Source organism: Arvicola amphibius, chromosome 2 (genome assembly GCF_903992535.2).
Source record: "Arvicola amphibius chromosome 2, mArvAmp1.2, whole genome shotgun sequence".
NCBI classification, from domain to species: domain Eukaryota; kingdom Metazoa; phylum Chordata; class Mammalia; order Rodentia; family Cricetidae; genus Arvicola; species Arvicola amphibius.
Window position 1 is genome coordinate 100,808,214 of NC_052048.2, and position 25,741 is coordinate 100,833,954.

Below are 25,741 nucleotides of genomic sequence, written 5' to 3' on the forward strand. Positions count from 1 at the left end.
GCCTGTCGTTCTTCTAGAAAACTGGCCTTCAGTTCCCAGAATCCACGCTGGGCAGCTTACAGCCACTTATGACTCTAGTTCCAGGGCATTTGACTACCTCTTCTGATCTTCTCAAGTACTCATATGCATCCCCCTACCCCTAAAAAAAACCCACTAAAATAAACCTTTAAAAGATGCATGAAAAAGCATTCTAACGTGGAACGTTTAAGGAATATTTCAGTTGAGAGTCTGGACATCAAAATATAAATAGTTACTTGACAGGTAGATAAGACCCATATTGGTGGTTTTCATATCTGGGCTCATACAAATCAAGAGGAAGGGAAAGAAAACTGAGTGTGTTTGAGGGTCAGAAAGTACGTTAACTCTGGGGGTGTTGTCACCCAATAAGAATGTGTCAAACATGCCCTCAGAAGGTTCCACAGATCAGAAAATGCCTGGTGCTCTGGTCATGGCCTGAGAAGAACAAAAGGATGGTGTGGAATTGATGGCGGTCAAAAGAGCAGTGGAGAATATAGACAGGGCAGCGGCAGGAAGTGCATGGCTGAGAAGGGTAAACAAGTAATGTGTGGTTAAACGATGCACTAACACGATCCTACTTGTGAAGATGAATTCCAAAGAAAGGCGTTCTGGAGACTGATACAGTGTAAACAAAGGAATTGAAGACTAATCTCTGGATTATGATTGTAGAAACTGAAAAGACAGAGAACAGAGAATAAATTCAGATTATATTTTGAAGACACCATGGGTCAACTTGCATTTAGCTCAATTTTAAAAGAAAATGTAAGACTTGGCATAATCATAAAGGGTCCCCAAAGATCTAAAGAAAGAAGAGAGATGGTCTGAGATCTGGGACACTCCTTGCTCCAGAGCTGTAGCAGAAGGAAAGTACCTGGTACAGGAGATTCTGGGGAAATGACCAGACAGGAAGTTCACTGAAATAGCATAATATTGAAAGGAGACAGTAGTCCCCAGTCTTGGATTATTGATCTGAGTAGAGAAAATGAAGAATGTGCCTGAGAATTCCTCTCAGGACCCATGGAAGAGAGGACAAGAAATGGCATGTGAACCCAGAAGAACTGTCTGTTAAAGGTGGAAGAGTCTAAGGCAATATTAGAAGCTGCTCAGAATGGCCCGCCTGGTCGATAATGCTATCCGAGATTGAAGGAAACCATTAAGTGGGTGACACGCGTGGGAAGGAGAGCAATGATGAGCAGTAAGTCCCTGAGCCAATCTCTATTTACTGACGGCCAGGAGAAAGTTTCGGTATCTGCACAGGGATTAGTAGCAGGGAGGTAAAGGACTTTCTCTCAATCCTTCCTCTGTCTGGGCATATTGAGGCACACATGGGGTGATGGTGTGTGCTTTATAATAGGAGCAGGTAGGAAGTTGGTCCTGAAAAAGCACATTACTCATGGCCCCTTACATCTGTTTAGGTATGATGTCATGAACTATGTAAATCTATTCATGGTGCCTGAATCCTATTGGTATAAACTGAGACCCATCTCAGAGTAGTACTATCAGGACAGCCAGCATGACCAGGAATGATTCTTCAACTATGTCGGCAGAAAGGCCAGCTCTCTGGACACCCCACAAAGGAACACCTGCCTGAGCTCTGTCTTTGTTGATGTTGCTTTCATGCCCCAGTACAACTAGGCTTGGCCCTTGGGTATGCTTTTCCTGAACTTTAGACCTCATCATCAATATCTGTGGTACTATTTCTCTAAGAACCTCCTCATCCACCCCCAGATCCAGATCATCCCTCCTCCCTGGAACTACCGCTTGTTCTATTGGCACACCTGTGGGACTCTGCCACAAGTCTCTACATCACCCTAGGCCACAGGGACTTTCTCTTCAGGATTAGGTCATGTGGTTTCCTATCTAAAGTATGCACCACATGATGCTGATTCCTTTATTCAAGGTATTTTTTTTTTACTTTTATTGTGGTTAAATATCACACCAATCAAACATCTTCCTTAATGCTTGCTTCATACTAATTTTTGTTTATGCTCAGAAACATACCTTGAAGCCTCTCCATTTCTCACCCATTGGTATCTCAGGGCCTAGTCTTGTGACCCGCCTTTACAATGGAATGTGTGTAGCAGAGACTTTTTGTCACATACGCTTTTCATCTCAAGATCTTAGATGTATGTGTCAAAGGTGGGCTCACAGTCTAGTGTAGACCCCTGCCGCTCTGCGACAACAAGACACCATAGCTTATCAATAAAAAAACATACAGTGTGTTCAAGAAACCTTTAAAAATGGTTTTTGCTGTTTGAATGTGTGGGTTGCTCAATCCCATGGTTTGGTTCATCTTAGTTGATAGAAAATGGTGCCAAAGATGGGAGTTTCCCAAACAGTTACTTTTAAGTATGTAGCTTTGACTTTAGAGATGAGCATGAAACATGAAAAGCATCCATGAACAGAGGGTTTTTGCAAGCACGTGGCTCTCTGTGAGTGTGTAGTGAAGCAAATTAAACGGCCCTCCGTGGTAATCCTGAAGACAAACACCATGGCTTTGGATAAATGATGGGAATGGAGACTTCGGTGGCATCAGCTGGTTGCTAGTGGTTACGGCTGATGAAAGTCTATGAGAAAAGATGAGTTCAGAAGGGAGTTGTTCAATTTGAAATCAAGGAAGATGATGACAGGTCCATAACGCACTGACTTGCTGGGGGTGAGAAAATGTAACTGATTCCAAAAGTCCAACCTGTTAGACACAGGTTGATTAAAATTCAGTCCTGTGACAAGGACCCAATCAAGGGGGTCACTGCACTCTTTGTTAAGCTTCTACAGTCCCCCTGAATCACATTCATTGGGAACAATGATTCAGGTAAAAAGAGGTAAAAAGAGACTGGGCTGCTCCATGAAATCTACGAAGCTCAAAGTACCAGTAATTAAGTCTAGTAAAATCGAAATCTGTGCCTAAAAAAATTTTTTTTTGATATGGCTGTTGAAATCAAGTGAATTTGAGAGCTGTTTTTTCAAAGATCCAACAGTCTGGACTCAAACTGGGGCTCGGAGCCTCCATTTTTACAGAGCACATACTGAGAACTAGGCTAGCCCTAAAGACGGATATCCTCTGCCATCCTCTTGACAGGTGGCTAAGAAGCATACGCTGAAGGAAGGTAGAGCCTCCAAAGGAATAGTTTGATTTCTGGGTAAAGAAGAAAAACAGGGTTTGGGAACAATAGCACTTGCCAGTGGATCCAGGCTATTTAGTGAAATAATAGAGCTCATCTTCACTATTGTTCCTAAAGATGGAAGTGGTTGTCTGATTTGCTTATACATTTTATTTATTTATTTGTTTGTTTGTTTGTTTGTTTTTTAGTTTATGTTTTGGTCAGGTAGTGGTCCCAAGAGCGACATCGTCCACAAGCCAGGCATGAGGGTCAGCTTTAAGAGTTTAGACTCTCAGCCTGGCACCATACCTTCACTCTGGCCTTGTTTCCCCTGTGGAAAGAGCAGCACATTTGGGAGTAAAAAGATAGCATGGATTCCATATGTGTGATGGTTAATCTCCATTCGCAGCTGGGTTTGGAGACACAGCTCTGTCTCTGTCCATTAGGGCATTTCCAGGGAGGTTAATGGAAACAGAAAGATCAACTCTGCATATGGATGGCGCTGTCCCTGGGGCCGGTTTCCCCAACTAAATCAATAGGAGAAAGTGTGAGCTGAGCACCAGCATTCATCAATGGGATCGGTTACCATAGCTACAGCCACTCACGGCCCCCATACCACCCCCATTAAGGTGGACCATATCCTTAAGCCATGGGCTCAAATAAACCTTTACTTTTCATGTTTGTCGGTCAACTCTTTTGCCACAGCAATGACAAATAACTGATACAACACGTGACCAGAAAGCCAGACTGTGGACACCCGGGCCATAGTTTGCAGCTATCTGCTATGGAATTTCAGTGAAGAACGCGTCTGTCCTCATTGCAACGAACAAACAAAATGGCTGTGAAAGTGAGGGTTGCTGGGGTTCCTGAAGACGGAGTAGGAACGACAAGGGTGGACCTTAGCCCTTCCTCAGGCCTAGGCTTAGCAAACCCTCTCCCTTACGGTGGCGCTGCCCTCCCTTTGAATGGTTCCCTTTGCGGCGCCCTAGCTTCTCTGTCTGCTGCTGTCCTCTTGTCTGGTTTCGCTTTTGGTGCCCGCGTTTCTGGTGCCGCAGTCAGACACTCATTGCCAAACTGTTTTCGTGTCGCTCTCTCCCTGTGTTTCCTCCGCAGAGATTTGCCGCTTTAGTTCTTCAGTTCGTCCTGAAGGCATGTTGAGTGTATTTTTGTGTTTAGTATAAGACATAGGTCCAATTTCATTCTGTTGCATATGAATATCCAGGTTTTGCGACGTCTTTCTTGAAGAGGCTGTCTTTTGCTGATTGTGTATTCTTGGCACTTGGGGCAACATCTACCATACATAATAAAAAAAAATCCTGACAACTCTATGGAAAATAAAATCCCTCCGAATATGGGACAAGGAGAGTGAGTAGGCATGGACATATCTCTATAACAGACAGACAGATGGGCAGGTATCAGGTCAGTCAGGGTTTCTAGGGGCCCCAATACGATAAGAGATATTTAGATAGATGCAGGTGCTGATGTAGTCATATGAGAAGATTTACTAGGAATTTAAGAATTAGCTTGTGGGTTCTTGAAGGAGAAGCAGCCCAACTGTAGGCTGAAGGATGAGCAAAGCTGGCAGTGTGGCTCGGTCTTGGACCAGGAAGGAGGCTCTTAATATGGAAAGTCTGGGCCTAGAGAGATGACTTGTTGGTTGAGAGAAGCTGCGCACTCATAGAAACTGAAGTTCATATCTCAGTATCCACATGAGAAGTTGCGCCTCCAGCGCATTCCCTATTACCCCAGCTCCGAGGAGGGGAGAGGCAGGGTAGCCCAACATAGCCAAGCAGACATGCGCTCCAGGTTCAGAGAGAAAGGGAGAGAGAGAGAGAGAGAGAGAGAGAGAGAGAGAGAGAGAGAGAGAGAGAGAGAGAGAGAGAGAGACCCTATGTCAAAGGGATCAGGGATCAGCAAAGGGTTGTAGAGGATAAGACCCAACACTCGTTCTGGCGTTTCTATACTTGCAGACATGCGCATGCAAGCCCATACACATGCATGGGTACACACACAGACCGAAAGTCTGAGACTCTGGGAAATTTCTGAGTCAGTTCCTAGCATCCAAAGTTCAGACAGCTCAGAAGCCTGGGTCCTGAAGAAGACATCTCTGCTCCAGAGGAGAGAACAAATTCACTTGGCCTCTGCCTGCTGTTTCTCTAGGGGCTCTTGTCTGACCCACAATGGTGAAGGTGGATTTTCTTCACTCTGTCTACTGATTCAAATGCTGATTCTGTTGCTGGCTGTGACCTGGGAGCCAAATCAAAATTAAGATGTCACGAACCAGGTTGGAGGACATATCTTAGAGAACCAAGGGAGTCTCGGCCCTTGGCAGGAAAGAGGCCACAGACACTGCTGCTACCTGGGCACCTGGGCTGGGGGTTGTAAGTGAGGGGCTCTCAGGAAGGACCACCACAGCCCGTGAAATTGGAGATGAAGATATGGGATATTCAAAGTTAATGGGAAACCAACCTTGGTCCCTTTTTGGATCCCTTGATTTAGAAAGTATACTTCTTGAGCCCTGTGCTCCATTTTGGAGATAATGGTGTGGCAAGAAGGGCTCAAAGGAAACAAAACTAAACGAAAACAATGAACTTGAACTTCAGGATACAGGCTTGTGTTTGCTTGCTGAAATATTAGCTCCCCATGTTTTGTGGGGTCTGGGTCCAGAGTCTGCAGAGATCCAACACATTTGTCTAAAACGACATGGTATTTGTTGCACAAGCCCTTTAATTGCCATGCTTAATTACTTACAAAGTCCAATAGAGTGCAGGGGCCGTGGAAAGGGTTGAGATGCCATATTGTTTAGAGAGCAAAGATGGAGGGTGACCAAGATGACAAAGACGGAGGAGACATTCTTTGTAAAACATACTTTTCAGTTTATGGTTGAATCTTCAGGTAAGGAAGCTGTACGCTGTAGGTCAGCTGAGTTTGCTTGTCTTTGGGTTCTTTTTGTCTTATTAAGATTTATTTTTCAAGTGTATCTGTATGAATGTATGCATGTGTGTATGTATGCACATGTGCATTGTAGGTGCTTTCAGAGGCAAGAAGATGATAGCAGATCCCCCCGGGAGCTAGAGCAACAGGTGATTGTGAGCTCTCAGATACGGGTACTGGGAACCAAACTCTGGTCCTCCCAAAGAACGGCAAGCACTCTTAACCACTAAGCGATCTCTCCAACCTCTGTATTTCCTTTTGCATAATTTATAACCTGTCCATCATCCTGACCCCGCTGAAGCTAGCGACAAATTCTCTGTTCCCCATTAAGGTAGCATCAACCTCATTTTAACATTCAAGCTCTTCCTCGGTCTGGCATCTGCCTCTACCCTCACCTTTTGCTTCATCTCTCGTCATCTATAATCTTGTCTCATGACTGCACGCTGTGGGAGCAGTCTGATTTCCTCCACATCCACATGCTGTCCTTTACGAAGAGGCAAATCCCTGCTTATTGTTAACACTTCACTGAGGGTTTTCCTTCTCTCGGTGTGAGTCCTGATCCTATACTTGTAGACCGCAATTTTCCCTCAGCCCTGCCCCATGACTGTCCCTTTCTACTGCATCACAGTTTATACACATGCTTCCTTTGTTGCCTGTCCTTTCTTTGAAGAGGGGACCAGTGCATCTAAGATGAACTTCCATGACTGGTGTGAATGTAGCACCTTTAGAAGTCTGTGGGTGTAATGATGTTCAATCATTAACAAAGTTGGTGCACCAGACAAAACAATAATGGGGGAATAAACAGCAAAGGGATCAAGAAACAGGTATCCAAGGTTGACGTATCCTGATTATCTTCAGCTTCTCTATCGAGGCTACCAAACACTTGAATGTATTGTAAAGGAGAATAATTTCAAGAGGCATTGTTCGTTTTCTCCCTACATCCAAAGCAGAGACAAAAGCTAGTTAGAAGAGCCGAGTCAAGGGAGACCATGAGACAGGCATGACCTTGGGTAAGCCAGCAGCTAGGCCTAGTGAGAGTCGAACAACTGGCAGAGGTACAGCTCTAGACCTTAGAGACTCTGGGTCCGAAGCACATGGAGAGTGATAAGTTTGGGGGGTGCATTGCTAGTCAGGGTGGCCATTTTGGATGCCAGTGACATTAGTAGTCAAGTGAAACAGTATACCCTTCTATGGCTCTCCCAGTTCATTCCTAAGTGAAATCCACACCACTACCCTTTTCTCCTTTGAGAATGGTTTATTTGACAACACAGAAGTAATTTTTCTCAATGACCCCACTAACTCTTACCTGCCCTATATTGTCACCAGTGAATCCTCTGCCTTGGTTCTAACCCATCAGAGTTTGGCCAAAAGGAGGCTTTCTACAGACACACTTGGAGAATCCATGGCTGTTCACTCCTGACTCAGTCTTGGTAGAGTTGCCTTCAAACTGCTCAGATACCGACTGTACACCCACCCTAAGACATGCATGCATCCTCTTCTTTAATCCTTAAACATGGAACACAGGGAATTCATTCGGAGTACAGAGCAGCAATCCTCCCGGGCATGTAACTCTTTCAATATTATGCATTGCTTTTCTTTCATTGTGGGAGCAATGCTGACATGACCTAGCTTTCTAAGTTTCAATCCCAAGGCAAGAGTAGATTATGCTCATCTATACAGATTCTCAGATGGAGCTGGAAGGCTCTCCCAGCCTGCACTGCTCTCCCAGAGGAACTGAGTTTGATTCCCCATATCACCTTCAAATGACTCACAGCCCGGTAACTCCAGTTCCAAGGGGATCTGATGCCTCTGATCTCTTAGGGCACATGCACTCTTGTGCACATAACCATATATACTTAATTAAAAATAAAATTAAAACAAAACAAAAATCTTTTTGTTAATGCATAGTGTCAAACCTAGTCAAATGCCACTTTCAGAAGGAAGTACCAATTGACAAAGCTCATTGACCTCTCTCTCTCTCTCTCTCTCTCTCTCTCTCTCTCTTCTATCCCTATCATTATCTCTCTCAAGTGCAATGAACTTTATTGATGACATTCAAGAAAGCAGGGGTTCCTAAACCTCTGCTGCTCTTTTGAGCCCCAGGGATGGAAACCGTGAGAGGAGATGCTCAGTGTTGGGGCTGAGCTGGGAGAGAGACTCCTCAGCTACTGAAAGCCTCTGTCTTGCTCCCATGTTCTTGCTGGGGTGGTTGGTCTGGAGCATCTTACTCCTTGGAGGCCATGTAGGTCACGAGGTTCACCACCCACCCTGTTGCTGTAGCTGTATTCACTGTCACACCAGGAAATGAGAGCAATGCCAGCCCCAGAATCACTGTTAGAGTTGCAGGAGAAAACCTACTCCTCAGTGCAGCCCAGAATGCCCTTTAGTGGGCCCTCTGATGCCTACTTCACAGCCTTCTTGATGTCATTGTACTTGGCAGCTTTCTCCAGGCAGCATGTCAGATCCACAGCAGATACACTGAGGGCAGAAACACAGAGTTCTGTGCCAGTGAGCATCCCATTCAGCTCCGGGATGACCTTGCCTACAGCCTTGGCATTGCCAGTGAATACAGGGATGATGTTCTGGGAAGCCCCATAGCCATCATTCCAGAGCTTCCCAGAAGTGTCATCTACAGTCTTCTGTGTGGCAATGATGGCATGGACTGTGATGATGAGTCATCTTACAAAGCCAAGGTTGTCATGGATGAGTTGGGATGGGAGGAGGGTGAGCAGTTGGTACTTCAGTATATATTGCTGACAATCTTGAACGAGTTGTCATACTCCTCATGGTCCATGCCCATCACAGACAAGGGGACATCAGCAGAAGGTGCAGAGATGATGCCCCTTGTCGATCCACCCTTTAAGTAGACCCTGTTCTTCTCCATAGTTGTGAGAACATCAGTAGACTCAACAACATACTTGGCACTAACATCACCCCCATTTAATATTGGTGGGATCTTTCTCCTGGATGATGGTGATGGTTTTCCAGTATTTCAATTTAGGCAACAAAATTTCAGTGATCAGCAATTCATGTCTTATGTAATGGTGTTTGCTCCCAACATTAGATTTCCGAATGAAGCTATTTTGTTTAGATGAGCACTTTCCCATGAAATGCTTTAGATTATACTTAGGAGAAATGAGTAAGATGGGATGTTGTTTCTATAGGAACTATTGTTCTTTCTTCTTTAGCAAGCACTCTAGACCTTCCTCCTGAGGTCCCTTAGGTCATGATGAAGAGGTCACATCTGGTCCTAACGGTGAGGAGAAATCCTTCTGCAAGTTGTAATAGGTGAATGATCTAGCCAGGCTTCATTTTCAAAAGATCTGCTAGTTAGAAAGACAGAGAAGGTATTTGAACAAAACAAGTCTAGGGGAATTTTCCCTTTAAGAGTACTATATGGTTTTTAGGAAGACTTTTCAATCTAGTGAAGAGACTTTAACCAATGTCTGGCATCTGTCTGCAGCTCCTGGCAAGTCATTTCTTAACCTGGGGTTTAATTTATGATAAAATAATTTTCGTTTGTTTGGGGCTTTGGGTCATGCACACAGAACCTAATAGTGTGGTTTGGGATGGGGTTTCTGCTTCTGCAGTATCAATTGGAACCTCTGGAGGGAATAGAAACTGAGGTTAGAGGTTAGGTTCTTTACTCGGTAAGTAGGATGATGCTGTTGAGCTTCAAACACTCTCAGAACACTAAAGGCTGGTGCACATTTGTTGCCGGTACTTCTTGGTGAATAGCAACCCACACCTTGGTCCATAACCCTTCCAGAGAGGAGATCAGGCAGTTCCCATGTTTGGAACTCTGATCTCTCCCCTTGGGTGGCCGTACTGTGTGTCCTTTATCTGTTAATACAGCCTCCAGCAATATGTCCCCTGAGTTCCTTTTGTGAGCTATTAAAAAAAAAAAAAAACCCAATGGGACATGGAAACTTGGAGCAGGTAAATTGTGTTAGAGGATAAGGTCATCTTAGGCACCAGCTCCTGAATTTGGTACCAGGAAGAAGGCCAAACTTCTTTGGGATTTCACAGGGGTCCCCGACAAGGAATGGAAGTGGGAATGAGTGAGCATGGACATGTTGCTGAGACTTTTATCCAGAGCTATAGTACGGCTTGTGGACAGGCCGGACAGGTTGGGTGGGTGGAGGAGGGTGTTGAACACAATGGCCAGGTCACAGCCAGGCAGAATTGTTAAGTAGTTTTGTTTTCTAGATTTCTTACCCATAGTGCTCAGAACAATCTGGGACATTTTAGATACATAACAAATGGTAGATGAAGGGTAGTGTGAGACCAAGGGGAAATGCATACAAGATGACCAGGCTGGGAAATGAGAGTAGAATAGAGCAGTGGTTAGCAGTTTAAATGCCTTTGGATTTTAAATTCATCCAGGAAGCCATTTTTGTTTTAAACAGAATGCATGTTTAGAATCCACGAATGGCTTGTCCCAGTTGGTTTGTCGCATGCTTACAAAGGTGACTGACGTGGTTTCTTGGCAAAGAGGTTAAAGCCTTTGATCATCAGGGGTCGAGGAGCATCAAGCTGATCTGGGAGCTCTTGATCCTTTTCAAAGTTGCATCGTGTCCACCTGTGGGATAGACTCCAGCTCTTGGCTCTCTAGCATCTGGGACCCCCACAGACACCCTGAGCAAAACCCCCTGCCAATGCCAGCTCCTTGCGTTGTGGCCTGCTTAGACCACTGGACTTGGTGACCGCTGGAGTAATGGAGCCCCGCCCATCAGGCCGTTTTGGTGGGCTGTATCACAACACTGGTCAGGACTCCCTTGCCTACTGATAGTTGTCTCGTTTTCATTCTCTTTACTCTGGAAAGTTGGAACTATACAGACGTCTCCTTGACTCGGCTTCTGTGGTCGCCACTGTCTCTCCGGGACTGCACGCCGCGCTCAGTCATTAAACCGACAGCAATAGGCAGGGGTAAAGTTTGCCTCCACCTGTTACCTGAGAGGGTCTTAAAGCTGCAGTCTAGTTAGAACAACAATAGTGCTGTACACGTTTAATGACTGCTTCTGAAGGAGGGCAAGTATAGTGCCCCGTGACACGACGGGAGGCATGGGGTGAAGTCTCTGTAACTGTCGGCTACGTTCATGTCCATTAGATGCAGTCTTGGTCACTACAATAAAAATATACTGTTGTTAGTCTGTTGAAATCCAATTTCAGAAGCTTTCCACTTTAAAAAAAATTAACCCTGCTGCCTTAATTCTATGTACACATAACAAAAATCTCCTGAAATAGAGATTGCCACAAATTCTGTGAGGATAAAGTGGCCAACAGAGAAATCACATACTTTACACAGGGTGGATACAGCTACAGCCGACAGAGAAAGAATGGAAGGAACTTATTAAAACGGAATTCCCGTTCATCGCAGGGCTGTGCCATGCGTGGTTCCATGAAAAGCCTCCTTCAGCAAGGCCACCATGAAGTCAGAGGTTGGCCCAGCAGCCCTTCCCATGGTTTGCTGCGTACATTATTTTAATGGGACTCTTTCTGTTTGCCTGGGCTTCGGGTCGCATCTAGAGAACCAAATGGCAGGATGTGGGATGTGGACTTCAGTGTCTGCAGAGCTGTGGAGGGGCTGAGACTGAGATCAAGTTCCTTGTAAACTAATCAGATCATTGTCCTTGCAACCGATTAAGATTCTGGATATCGGAACAAAGAGGGAAAGAAAGCCAGTGAGCGGGGCTTTTAAAGCCAACTGCCCTGGGTTGGAGTGTTTAATCTAACACACGCTCTCCTTCCCCAAACTTCCGTCATTTCATCCACACGCTAGGACAACAGCGGCCACACCGCATCCCCCTAGGTGCTTCAGAGGTGGTGACTGCAGCAGCCCATCAGGTTCTCTTCCTGGGAGGCCGACTGCTGGAGAGCAGCCTGGGAAAAGCGGCTCCTGTGAGTTTCTTCTAGGTAATCCTCCTGCTTGGTTAGCACTTCACACAAGGACGATTCAGTGTAAAAACCTATTCTTTCTGTCATCAGGGACAGATGTTCCTAAGGGTCAGGTGGAGCTGAAAAAGGAGACTCAGAAGCAGGGCTGAGCGCTGGCATCTGAGCAAGGAACAGCACAGCCGTTTCTGGATTTTGGCTTTCTTCAATGCTCCCAGAGGCCGAGGACATTGTTCCATCCAATTCAGATGCTGAAGCATCATTGAGCAAATAGCAAAACCCATCTTGAGTGGGTTCATTAGTGTTACGTCAGTTCCATTTAGTTAATGCTGCATTTTCTAAAATCGTATTTTCCATAGAGCGATTATGAGTCAAAGACAAAAGGAAGAGAAAGTAAACTAATCAGTGCCCACATAGTAAATGGCGTACCTAAACAAAGGCTTATGGGCTCGGCGATGGCCAAGGCAGCAAGCTTTCCAAGCACGGGTTCTGAGTGAGCATTACTCACACTGACAGCTCTTTGCTGGGTTCTCTAGTCCTTGGGTGGAGCTAAAGAAGTTAGCTGACTGCATCTGGACATGGAGGTCTGCGTTTCACATAGTTTCATGTTTCCGTTTTCTGGACAGCAGCGTGGTCTGCCTCTGGGTCTTCACCAGGGCCTCAGCTGCAAGGGCTCGGCAATCTGGCCAGCTCATGTTCCTTCATACCCCTGGAGGATCATGGGACACACTCACAGATGAGCCGTGGCAGTTAACTTTAATGGGAGCTGCGAGAGCTTTTGTGGTGATTTAGTTCCACATTAAAGACCCTGACAGTTCTGCTCTGACTTCTGAATTAGCCATTTCTTGAATTTAGGCCATCGGGGCTTCAGTTGTTTCTCAGAGTCATACACCAACTCAGGCTAATCTACTTGGCTGAGTGGATTACTTTCATGATGTCTCCCTTAATCCAAAAGGAAGGTGCAATGGCTACCTTTGCATAGGCACTTCCACGCACCAGGCATCTGAAGGCTGGTTTCCCCATAGATTGTCTCCTGTACCTCTCGGGGAAGAAACTGCCATTACTATCGAGAGCAACTTTACCTGTCATGGAGATAAAGAAGTGAGCCCCAGATGGAGTCTTGGAAACAAATTTCTCTGCATTCATTTCTTCTGTGCACATGGCATTCACTTCTGTGCACAATGCATTCATTTCTTCTGTGCACACCACATTCATTCATTTCTTCTGTGCACACCACATTTATTCATTTCTTCTGTGCACACCACATTCATTCATTTCTTCTGTGCACACCGCACTCATTCAATTCTATGCACACCACATTCATTTCTTATGTGCACATGACATTTATTTTTTTTTTCTGTGCACATGGCATTAATTTCTTCTGTGCACACCTTTGGGAGCACCAGCCATTTTCAGAGCTTTTGTCATTTCATCTGTAAGATCTGTCTACTTACTAGATGGCTCTCAGGATCGTCACCCATAACAGATGGTCTGGCTCCTTCCAACAGTTCAGTCCATACCGCTATTGTCCGTCTCCCAATTCGACTGAGTCCAGGGAGGTGACAAGCACTGAGTGATGTTCCTTTCCATGTACTCCGGGTCTCTTCTAAACAATCATAGTATTGTGTATGAGTTCGGCCTTTGGAGTAGACCTTGTTAGGCATACCTTTCTGGTGACCACTCTCAGAGTTTCTGTAATCTGTCTTCACAGTGAACTTGGGGTGTTTTCTATCTGGGAAGATTCACTGATAGTCTGAAATTAACCTTAGTCTGGTATACGATCATGTAGCCAGAGAGAGAGACCAGCCAGAAGCAAGTATTAAAGGTCCTGAAGACACTGGACAGGATACCCTGATCCACTAGTCATCCAGATAGTCTGAAAGACACACGAGGACCCCAGAGGTAAAGTCAGCTAGGTGTGAAAAATGCACCACACACAAAAACCTAATGAAAATAGGTATGATTCTGTACTCCTCCATGGGACTGCCATCATACAGGATGACCTCAGGATCCTCCCAGCATCCTGGTATGCTGTGATTTCTGCATGTGAAATATTGCTACCTGTTCCTCATGTCTTGCCTGCAAGCATGTTATTCTTGTCCTATGGAAATGTTGCCTACACGTCTATGTAATGAATTATATACTACCTTCATGCTGTGTCCCCAAGTTGCCTCTCATCCCATTCAGGCGTCCCTCTCCTTGGCAGAGTATTTTCCATATCTCTGCATATCAAGGCCATATCAAGGCAGGTTCCATGAGATGCCTGCAGGGTTTCAAGAAGGCCATCTATTATTACAGATGACATCAGGATGACATTCATGAGAAAAAGAGTAGAAAACAGGAGGGCCAGAGGGAGAGTTCAGCTTCAGGAAGCTCAGGGCATCCTTGCTTATTATATTGACTGCTTAGCAAGCTCAACTATCCCTTCAGAGGATGATCCAAGGTGGTGTGAGAGGGCCAGACTTGCATTAATTCCCATCTTTAAGCCTCAACATGGAATAATCATGAGTGTACATCTTTCCAGAAAAGACATGAACTTGAGCCAACTCGATATATAGCAGGCTAGCCCTAAAGATTCTGTCCACCAGCGCCTCAAGCCCCAAGGAGCTAGGTAGCCTGACAATGAAGGTCACCTAGAGTGGTACCAAGTCTTTGAAATCTATTACATGTGTTAAGGTGATTCATGTAGGGCAGGAGGTGTAGCTCAAAGAGTACGTGCCTAGCATACAGTCCATGTTCTGGATTAGGTCCCCAGCACTGCAAAAACTGGGCGTAGTGATGTTAGCTTATAATCCTAGCATGTGCGCTGTGGAGGCAGGAGGGTAAGAGGTTCAAGGTCATCCTTGCCTTGGCTGTCAATCTGGGTTTCGTGAGCTCCTGTCTCAGGAAAAGACGAAAGGGAGGAAGGAAACGACAACTCAACTACATTCCTGTCTGACGTCACAAGGAAAGCCACCCCAGGAAACACACAAAGGCATTTGGTCTTTGGGGTTGTGGAGTTGGTTGGGGGCAGGATAGAAGGAAGTAGATAAAGGAGGAAGGAGTGGATTGCTTATTTCAGGGCAGAAGGGAAAAGTAAGAGAACAAGAATAAAACTAGGTATTGAGGTGAACTTGATATCACCTTGAGTCCTTCATGCCTCTGGTGTCTCAGAACTTCACCAGCCTGTTTAGGAAGCATGATGTGGCCAGTTACCCTTAGCAGATGATGAGTCGGGGGCCAAGTTAGGCAGTAGGTGTACTAAATGCATGTCCTTCAGTCTTTTAATTTAGCGTGCACTCGCTGCAGCCCAACTGAAAACACAGAAACTATCAACCCGTGGAGGCCCCTCCCTTGAGCTTCACCAGGTTCCCTGCACCCTCCCACTCTCTACTTAAGGACTTTTAAAGCCCAATGAGCCAGGCAGGCATCCCAACTTTGCTGCCTGTTCCTCATGCATGTACGCATACCCGAAAGCATGTTATCCGGCCCTATGGAAATTTTGCCTGCACACCTTTGTACTGAATCTTGCTGAAAGCCCAGATTCACAGCTGTACAGTAACCACTTAGAATAGGGTCTTCTGTAACACTGTTCACACTCACCTCTACTAGGCATCCCATGGTATAACAGTGCCAGAAAATGCCCCCTTGTGGGGTGGTGGAGGCCAGTCCAAAGGGCTTGGTAGTTGCAAACAGTGTGTATTTGTCTTAGAATGCTTTACACATACATGATTTCCTCTCTCTCTCTCTCTCTCTCTCTCTCTCTCTCTCTCTCTCTCTCTGTGTGTGTGTGTGTATGTGTGTGTGTGTGTGTGTGTGTGTGTGTGTGAGAGAGAGAGAGAGAGAGAGAGAGAGAGAGAGAGAGAGAGAGAGACAGTCACATGTACACAGTGGTAGCTACCGTTCCATCCCATTATCCCTGTAAGACACAAATTGCCCCTTTCTGTTTCAGAGACACAAAGAGGTGATGAAATGTGCCAAGTGGCAAAGCCAGGTTTCACATGCCACCCCTAGCACTTTTATGCAGAATCTTCCTCTGATGCCCTGGCCAGCCTGGAACTACTTGCCATGTAAACCAGACTGGCCTTGGATTTGCAAAAATAAAATCCTCCTGCCTCAACCTTTTGAGTGCTGGGTTCACAAGTGTGCATCATTGAACTCGACTCTCTCACCTCTGATTATTTTAGACTCTTGACCTTTGAGTTTAACTGTGCCAAACCAAACTACATGAATGTACACCTAAACACACCCAAACACACACACATGTACACACACATGCACACACACACACACAAACCACACAGACACACACACACACGCGTCCCATTCTGCATCCTAAGACTGTCTTATGTGAAGAAAATTATGTGGTGGGGGACGGCTATTCCATTTTATTCTCTTTTCTATATCAAATAAGAAAAGGCATTGAAATCATCTTGTAAACCATAAAATATTGTATATCAAGTGTGGGTATAAATGCACACATCTTTATAGACATGAATAAGAGCTCAGCCCCCAGAAATCCTACCTTCATGTGCCTCCTATTAAATACTTGGCATTTCCTGAGTTTCCTAGTGTCCTGGATGGTGGAACCACATATATGTATTTATGAGTCGTTAGTATATTCTGTTAATATTCTGTTAATGTTTCATAGAAATGAACAGGTCAGTCACACACGTACACACACACACACACACACACACACACACATGCACAAAGGCTACTGTACCCTTTTGGGGGGTGTTTGCTCAAGAGTCTGAGCTTGGCTGAGCCCCTGCTGTATCTTGGGTCAGCCTTGCACAGGTGTGAGCGTGGGCAGGAACCAATTTTTTAACGAATGGAGAAAATGATAAAACAAACAGAAAGAAAAAGAAACCACAAAAGCAACATTATTTGATCTTGGTTCCAAAATAATAGCTTGATCAGAAGAGGGTGAAAGCGAGGTGCTTGGGTGGTTCAAGGAATGCTGGGAGAGGAGAAAGGGGTCAAGACAATCTAAAATAGAGCAAGGGCTCTGCACCACCCACTTCTCAACACAACAGGCTGTGCTTGTCTCACAGCTAGCCCCCTAACAGTGCATATCAGCAGGGGTGAGGGGCAGAGCTGCTTTGAGAGGTGTTAGGGACCTGCTCCTGCAGAAGATGCAGCCTAAGCACTTTGCCCAAAGCAGACCCGCAGGCCTCTGCTGCAGTTTGTTTACTTCACCTCTGTTCTCCTCTAAACTGTAAGAACTGGAGCCCAGAGACTGCTTTTTCCACATTGGTGGCTCAGTTTCTGTGAGCTGCGTGCCTAGAATCCACTCCGTTTTGCTTGTCAAACCACAATCAGCTTCTATGCTGGGCTGATGGGAGAGACAGAAGAGGAATGAGATGGGCTGGATTACCGAGAAAAGGAAGAGAAACAGGACAAGAACCTTCCCAGGGCAGGAGCACGAGAATACAGCCAAGGGTTTTGGGTGACCTCTGAAGGTCTCTCCTGCCTGCAATCTCTAATCAATTAGCTAACTAGCTCCCCCTCTTGACATTTTCTTACAGATAGAAAGTGCACAGCACTGTGTGAAACAGCAGAGGTACAGAGCCAGAGTCTCTGCTCATTGTTAGGAATGTTTTCTTAGAAAATAAAACTAAAAATCAACAACAAAATTAAAAACAGAATGATACATTAAAACCCATCTAAATGCAAAGTGTGTAGAAGTCATTGTGTTAATGATACATGGTGCTTTGGAGCCATCTTTTTCCTTGAAAGAGCCTACAAAGAAAAGATAACAGTTATCCATAGAACTAATTAAAAGACACTTCTGACCTAAAGAATTAAGGACAGCAGTCAGGTGGTGGTGGCACATGCCTTTAATCCCAGAACTCTGGAAGCAGAGGCGGGCGGATCTCTGTTAGTTAGTTAGAAGCCAGCCTGGTCTACACAGCGAGTGCCAGGACAGGTACCAAAGCTACACAGAGAAACCCTGTCTCAAGTCAAAAAAAAAAAAAAAAGCATTAAAGACAGCAAGAAAAAAAGCATTAAAAACAGCAAGAACGTCAGTCACAGAATAAGACCCCCCACCCACTTGAGTCATTTATTTTGCGACCCGCTGAAGTCCTTACATTATTTATTCTGGCTACTGAGTTTAATTTTTTGTTTAATCTACTTGTATTGCATTTCTCTTTAACCAGAAGCAAAGAACAAAGCCAGAACAACGTCAAGGAATTTTTGCCTTCACAAGCAGTCGTGATTTTGTGTGGTTTATTAGGCTAAGTACAGAGCAAGCCACTGTGTGGTGCTCCCATTTCCCAGGACCAAAGGACAGATGAAGTGTCCCATGCTGTGATGAAGCCTCACCTTGCTGTAAATTGGCTCTTGGTTGCGTGTTTGAATCACGAAGAGCATTTTTATAAATCTTAGGGTTTTGGCCTTAATCTTTGAGGCTTTGCTATCTGAGGTCTAGCCTCATGTCAAGGTCCCACAGCTGATACAAACGCACAGGTACCACTGGGGAGCCAGGAGCCAGCTCACTACGCATGCCTGCCCCTGCACTCAGGGCATCTTCTGGCTCCCTTCGTCTTCTCTGATGCAGGTTTTACCCGACTGGATCATCCTTGGCCTCCATGGTCTCATATACACATGTAGCTAGCACTGTGTTTGCTGAGCTTAGCAAGCCAGGGCCGGCATGTGATGGTGTCAGCGCCTTGGTCCTTTGCAGGCAATGAATTATAGCTTCAGTTCTGTTAGCAGGACGACAACTTGGGGCAGAAACAACAAACATTGATTTTTCTCATAGTTCTAGAAGCTGGAAGTCAAAGATCCAGTGTGGGCAGGGCTGCTTCTGGAGCCAACCTCCTTGGCTTCTAACAGCTGCCCCAGCCCCCGTGTCTTCACATGGGCTTCACTCTGGGAGTCTACATCCTGGTCTCTTCTGAGAGCATTTGCAGGCACCGCGAGTTCAGATATACCCTACAGGAATTGTTTTACTTTACACCTATGTCTCCTTCTCTGTCTTTCTGTCTCTGTCTCTGTCTTTCTGTCTCTCTCTCTCTGTGCATGCCTGTGTGCATGCAGGTGCACATGTGTATGTAGAGACCAGAAGACAACCTTAGATGTTGTCTCTTGAGTGTCATCCACCTTGTGTCTTTGACGCAGGGTCTCTTACTGCCCTGATGCTGGACTGACTGGCCATGGAGACCCCATGCATCCTCTTGTTTCCTGACTACAGGGATTATATTCGTGTGCCACCATACCAGTGTTTTTATTTAACTTGGCACTGAGGGTTAAATGTGGATCTTTGTGCTTACAAAGGATGCTCTTTCTCCATAGAATCATTCCCTACTCCTTAACCACCTCATTAAAGACCCCTGTCTTCAGGGGCACTCACATCCTCAGGCACTGGGGGTTTGAGCCTGACCTTGTCAACTCTGGGAGTACAGTCAGCCAGATAGAGGGGTGTCTGCATTGGAAGCGTGAGTTGGTGTCCATGGCAACTCTCTTAGACCTATGACTGGACAAATGTATTAGAGAAATTGTCTTGCCCAAATCACAGTGAACCATCTTCCTGGGCTCGCTTAGTCAAATAATCAAAATGGATTCTGATTCCTAGCTTGCCCCTCCTCTATAGCTAAACCCTTGGGGATCACTAGCCTGAAGGGTGTTCCCAAAAGCTTGCTTTTCATGCAGATGTCCCCAGCATCACCCTGCTTTGATCCAGGGCCTTGGGAAGGGGGAAGCCCTCCCCCATACTTCTGGCAGGTTGAGTGAGGGCGTCTGCTTCTTCTCTAACTGTTTTCAGGTAACTCGTTATACTTGTCTTCAGGTCCCCAGACCACATGGGACTGCTAGATGACACACGACGATCTTCTTGTCACTGGGAAAATAGGTTTTTTTTTTTTTCTCTTTGTCTCATTTGCTGCATCTTTTGATTTTCCATTTTTTTTTTCTCCTTCTCCAAGTTTGACTCAAAAAGCTCCCTGGTGTTTTTGCTTTGGAATTCTCTGTTCCCTACATGGTTGCCTTGGATGCATTCCCAGTCTTATTCCTATAGGAAATGTCCTGGAAGATTCAATCTCTCAATTTCCAAAGCTTCCCAGGCTTTTCCCACACTCCATATTTCAGGTGCCACCCTTGCCTAGCTAGCCAGGTTAGGTTTGGGACTTAGATTATGTTTGGCTTTCCTCTGCTTTCTAGAAATTTTAATATAGGCTGATTGAATCTGCCAATTAACTAGTACTTTAGAAAACAGATTTGAAGCTATCTTCTGTACTTTATTCTTCTAGAAATCTAAGCTTGGCATCAAGACTAAGACTACCACATCAACAGCAGCAGTAACAAAGCTTCATTCTGAGCTCTCTGGGGACAAGGGCCATATGTCAGTTTCTGACATTTGGTAGCGACACATTCAAAGTCCCATGAATGGCACTGAAGGGCCGCAATTGCTGTTACACTTTCCTGTCATTGTTGGAAGGGACCTGAGACCGTTTCTAGTTAGAGGTGACTCAAACGCAGAGGTCCGAAATGAATAGGCAGAGATGACGTGTACTTGGGCACAGCCAGGGTTAGCATCGATACCTGTGTGCTTTCGTTGGGCTGCACATGCAGCCCGTATCTCGTTCTCTTCCGTTTCGGTTATCTGGTCATAGCATACATTTTAAAAATGAGCAGTAGTCTGGCTGTTAGGGTTTTTAAGCACCGTTGCTTTCAAAACACAGTCCTCAGATGAGAACATGTAGTCTGCAGGCAATAGGGAGAAAGTCACTCATATAAAAGAGCTGGATTGAGTTTCCTGATGGCTGGCCCCTCTCGACTCCTAGCAACCATCTGGACGTCTGCATGGAGGCCAGATTGCCTGTTATGTCCACCAAGTGAGTTGCCGTGCCCTGGAACAGCAAAATAGAAAACAGCAACCCGAGAAGCCTGTCACCTCCCTGTCATCCCCGTGGCAATCAGCGTTCTTCCAACTTTCAGACATCCAGTTTGTCTCTGTGAATTTAGAGAGTGACAGCTGTGGGGAGCATGGGGGCACACGGAGGCGCAGGGAGAGGGTCAGGCAGGCAGATGCACTTGGACAAGATTCAGATGAGGTAGTGATGGGGCAGGGTTCCAGCTGAGGAAGCCACAAGGCGCTATCTCCGGGGTTCTCTGTACACTCACTTAAGAAAACAATACCTGCTTATTGGTTGAATAATAGTTTTCTTTTCCCACTATACTATTTATTGAATAGAAAGTGGGAGTTTGGGGCCTTTGTCTGCTGTTCCAAACTCCGCAACTCCTTCTCTTTTGTTTCTGAGAATAAGCAGGTCATGGAAAGTCTGCAAGGATCTTCCTTTAAGAAGAGAGAGGATGCTGGCGTGATTTGGCATTTAATTGGGGCTTGTCTGTTCTGGATTAGCGGGCCCTCTCTTTCTTGGAGTGGGGGTGTTGTGGCTTTCAAGTTTCTTCCCAAGTTGTGATCATTTGCTGTGGGTTGCTCTGAGGCACCAGCCCCTCTAGAACAGAAAGCTCGGCTACCAGCTACGGCACAACAGCACCAATATTTCCCCACATAAAATGGCAGCTGGAGTAATTGTGTATCACAGGCCTGAGTTTTATGTCTGTTCATAACCCACCCTTCTCAAAAACACACGGTGGAATAAGTTTTATACACCGCTACACAGGGGAAACATTGAGTGGATCATTTCATTTGCCTGAAAACTTATTCTTTAATTTGCCATTGGGATGACATGTTACCGTGAGTCACCGCAGAATGGGGATGGTGCAGACTTAGATCATTCAACAGTCCTAAAGATCCCTAATCGCGTTCAGGACTTAGCTTGCAATATACTTTTTAGTCTGAGTAGAATGTGTGTGTGTGTGGGGGGGGGAGACCTTTTGCTGACATAGGAAGACTTTATGGGTTTCTCAGATAAAATTCTCATGGGGTAGGTAGGATTGCTCCTCCTCACGGCTGTGGCAATGTTTCCTGACAGGAGCAATATGGGGAGGGAGCGTCACTTTGGATAACCATTTGGTCAAGAAAGGTGCAGAGGCAGAAGCATGAGGTTGCTGTTAGCAGTGGATCTGTGGTCGGGGAGCAGAGGCTGTGGGGATGCTGGCGGTTCTTCTGGCTTTCTTCTCGTTGAATTCAGAATCCCACCCAGGGAAAGATGCTGCCTGAACTTAGGGCACATCTTTACTCTTCAGCTGTCTTATTCAAAAAGCTCTCTCATAGATCCATGCAGAAGTTGGTTTCTGAATCCCACAAGGTTGACAAGTTTAACCCCATAGATGGAATCTAGCTTACTTATAGGATGGACACCTACTATCCTGTAAGAGAATGCCTGCGATCAGGGTCGTGAGGACAGTGAGTGAGAGGTGGGGGTTATCATGGAAAGAGAAAGCTGGGTGGATACAAGCAGGGGATTGGCAACCAAAGGCACATTAAAAATTAAAAAGCTGAGGTTTCTGTTTGGATGGGAGAAGACTTAGTGCGAGATGAGGGTTGAGAAGCTCCTAGGGGGAAATGGGAGATGCACTTAAGCACGAAGATGAAGGGAAATGTTCTCGAGCACGGTCCTGAGTATTGTTGTTGGATGCAGTGCAGAGGGTTACTAAAGTAAATTCTGAAGCTTCAGTGAGAGCGAATTTAAGCTCATTTACTAGTTATGTGAACCAGGGACCAGGTCCGGCCGTCACTTTCACTTTCCTTGTCTTGAAAAGGAATCCAAATGACTGCCTCCCCCAAGGGCTGTAATATGCAAAACTATGCAAAACATTGGGAATGATGCCTGGGATCTGAGAATGTACTGTGAGAATTTGCCCATCATTGCCTCGTCCTTACTGCCAAGTTCTTCAGTTCTTAAGATGCAGGTTTGGGGCGGGGGTGGGGACTGGGGGATGACACTGTGCATTTTCCAATATTTCCACCAAGTATTAATTGTACCAACTCCTCTGGCCATGAAGAACACACTTAGAAAAAAAATAAGGCAGTGGCAAAAGCTCCCTTATTTCATTGTTTCTTGCTGAAGCATGTTATGTGAAACCCCAGAGCTGGAATACTTACCTTGCTATTATAATTATTTATAATTATGCACACAATATATATATATATATACATATATTTATAATTAAGTTGACACTAGGAATCATTTGAATTATTAATGTAAAATGTAATAGGTTAATTGGGAGTGAACATTACTAATGTGATACTAGAGTGGATTAATTATTAAAGACTGCCTTTACTATATAATTAAAATGCAAAATAAATTGTTTGGTTCATAGAAAAACAAATAATAATGTTCACTACATTTTTGACCGATATAAAACACTAACATATATACTTACCACCCAGCTAAAACACAAATCATAAACTATGACCATAGATAGTTAAAGGTGTGTGGTCACTTTCTCTGCTGCTACTGTCTTGCTCAGGCAAGGGATAACCAGGTCGTTGTGATAATCCAGTACTGCTCAGGGACAGCCTGTAGCTTCGTTTTTATAAGCAGGGCTTGGATGTTTGAAATAATGTCCTAAATCTTCCGTGATGAATTCTCAGGCATTCAGAACAGTTTTCCTTGTATTTAAAATGTCATAGTACAGCAGATTTGCCTAAATAGTTAGGTTGATAAAAGGAGTTAAATTTTGAAAGAAGTTTTACAAAATCTTTTCTATTCTGTCTTAATATTGAGAAAGTCTTCAAAGCAGCCTTTTTTTCCTAAGACAATTAATCCATGAAGCTACATTTTCTTTTAAATATTAGTTAAAGTGCATTGACGTGTACTTAAATACCATTGGAAAGGCAGGATAATGTAGGAGGACATTTATAAGGAGAGGAAAAAACACCATCCCACTATTGAACAAAATTCTGATCATTTTGGCATGTTTTCTCCAGTGGGTTTTTTTTTTAAATGAAGAACCTGTTTTAGGTTTTAGTATTTATAGCATGAATAGCGTTTCTTTGGTTTTTATGTTGAAATAATTGTGACATAATTTTAAAGAATTGGCAATACTTATGCCGACAGTAGGAAGATCTTTGTCTTCTCTCAGCTGCCCCCTTAGAGAGGTGTCTCAGGTCCTGACGAGCAGAGATGCACAGTGACCTCCAGGCCATCTGGAAACCCTCATTCTAAATAATAAAACAGCAGACGCTTGCAGGTGTATATGTATCTCACACTGCATCCGCTTTCAGTGTGGCGGGTCCTGTCCCCTTCAGGCTTGTGTGTGTGAATGCTTGGTTCACAGATGGTGGCGCTATGTGGGAAGCTTGTGGAACCTCCAGGAGGAGAAGCCTTGCAGGAGGAAGTAGGGTCTTGGAGGCGGGCTTTCCGGCTTTATATCTTGGTATCGTTCCTCGTTCCTCGTTTACTCTCTGCTTCCCATCTGCTGATGCAAAGTGACCAGAGGCCTTAGGACAGGACACTCCCCACAAAAGGTACTCACATTTGAAAAAAGCAAGCAAGACCCAGCACAGAGCCAATAGCTCGGTGTTGGTTGTAAGGGCTGATGAGTAGTGAACCTTGTGTCTAGCCACATGCCCTGGCCGTCTGTGATGTCCTCTGGCTTTGCCACACACCTTCTTTCTCGCCTCTCTCTGGCACTGCCTGTCTTCCTGCTTTCACCCGGTCCCTATACTTGCTTCTGATCCAGGTGGAAGCAATGTTTGGCCCTTGTGCGACCTCTGAGACTAAGGAAAGCAAAAATCCTGCAGAGGTGCCGAGTGGAGATCAGGTACCAGGGGAAAGCTTACGCATTCATTCCTAAGCTTGACTTGGTTCTGGGAGACTTTGAGGAGACAGAATATCAAGGGGAATAAAGATTCATTACTGAAAACCATGTTATGATGAAGGCTATGTGTCTATGATAGACCCACAGTGAATATATGAGTTAAAAGAATTTAAGTTTTAGAAAAGGCAGATTTGTCCTTGACTGGACATTTCAACCATAAGAGTCAGGAAGGAATAATTATCCTTTTAGCTATGAACATAAATCCCTAAATTAAGAAATGAAAAACAGTTTGCTTTTAGGGAGTTTTTAAATATGTTTCCCCAGGTAGCAAGTAACTTGTTTTATTAGCTACTGCCTTGATTTCAGTGTGCCCTGTCTTGTTCTGAGTTCGACTCACCGACGTCAGGGATGATCAGCAGGAGGAACCACGATCACAGCCAAGGTGGAAAGGGTAGATAAATGACCAGTCTGTGCTCAGCTACTGCCTTAGGATTTCTATTGCTGGGATAAAATCCCACGGATGAAAACAAGTTAGGAAGGAAAGGGTTTGTTGGGTTTATACTCCCACATCACTGCCTGTCACTGAAGGAAATCAGGACAGGAACTCAAACATGGTAGGAACCTGGAGGCAGGAGTCTGGAGTCTAAGCTGACACGTTACAGCTAGGTATAAATTCGGTTCTTATTAACGACAAGAGCTCCCAGTCAGAGAGGCATTGGCAAGCCCCGCCTTCAGTCTGTCCAGCCGCCCAGGGTAGTAGGCTTTACCGTGCCCTTCATCTGCGGCTCTACCTGTCCAGCACACTCTGTATCTGATCCCATGCTGGGTGCTCAGAGCTACAGATTAGAACCAAACCCACCATTCCTTTCTCGACTGACTTAGACTAGACACCTGTGATTCTACTAGGAATCTCATTTGACCATCCCTCTTGCCACTCAGCTTCTTAGAACGCCCTGGAGATTTCATTTCCCTTACAGTGTTCTAAGTTCACCATTCTGAACTCAGAAACCCAGTGGGATTCTGAAAACACTTATGGCTTAAAATAGCCTAAGATCCTTAGGGTCCCAGCTAAGAATAGGAATGGCTTTCTGCTGGGCAGTGATAGCATACACCTTTAATCCCAGCACTTGGGAGGC

General features: G+C 45.1%; 1 pseudogene; it reads right to left on the bottom strand.

Annotated features, from left to right (window-relative positions):
* Positions 1-8,277: 8,277 nt before the first annotated feature.
* LOC121677088 lies at positions 8,278-25,426 on the bottom strand (annotated as a pseudogene).
* Positions 25,427-25,741: the final 315 nt, after the last annotated feature.